The following is a 602-nucleotide window of genomic DNA, read 5'->3' on the forward strand; positions in this document are numbered from 1 at the left end:
TAGGTACCGTCTTGAGAAGGCGGCGGCGGCGGCGGCAGCCCGAGCATCCCTCAGCCGGAGAGGCAGCGCCGCCAGAGTTTCCGTTCCCTTCGCCGTCTCCTTCCCCTCCTTTTCTTCATTTTCGAGAGAATTTCTTCTTCGCTTATTGGTTTAATTTGATTTTGAAAAATTTTGGTTGCTTTTTTCTGTGTGCTTTCCACCCCCCACCCCCCCTTTCCTCATTTTATTTGCATCCAGAGCATGGCGGGCTGCGGGCTGTCGGAAGATACCTTCTTCTCTTCCTTCTTTTACAACTACGGCTCCTCCTGGGAAACCCCTTCCAACCAGGTAAGGGGTGGCTCAGGGCCGGGAGGCGTCGCGCCCCATGCCCCCCGCCGCGCGCTCACTTGGCACCGAGAGGAGGTGTCCCTCTTCCCCCAGCACCAGCTCTCCAGTCTCCAGGGTCTGTCGCGTCCCTCCGGTGCCCAATCTGCCACCGACACCTACCCCGCCCCCACCTCCCAGCCCAGCGGGAACCCAAGAAAGAAGCTGGAGCCGGCACGTTACCCCGAACAACTCCGGGCAAAACCAGGGAACTCGAGCGCAACCTTCCCCAAGTCTCC

The 602-nt window shown here is 59.8% G+C and overlaps 1 protein-coding gene across 1 annotated transcript in view; it reads left to right on the plus strand.

Annotated features, from left to right (window-relative positions):
* Positions 1-602, plus strand: part of PPARGC1A (peroxisome proliferator-activated receptor gamma, coactivator 1 alpha) — a 666,008-nt gene continuing 665,406 nt past the window's right edge. The window contains exon 1 of the mRNA XM_005877664.2: positions 1-327. The gene's annotated coding sequence lies outside the window, so the exon portion shown is untranslated. The remainder of the gene's footprint in view (positions 328-602) is intronic.

This window comes from Myotis brandtii, unplaced genomic scaffold (genome assembly GCF_000412655.1).
Source record: "Myotis brandtii unplaced genomic scaffold, ASM41265v1 scaffold525, whole genome shotgun sequence".
In the NCBI taxonomy this organism is placed as follows: Eukaryota; Metazoa; Chordata; class Mammalia; order Chiroptera; family Vespertilionidae; genus Myotis; species Myotis brandtii.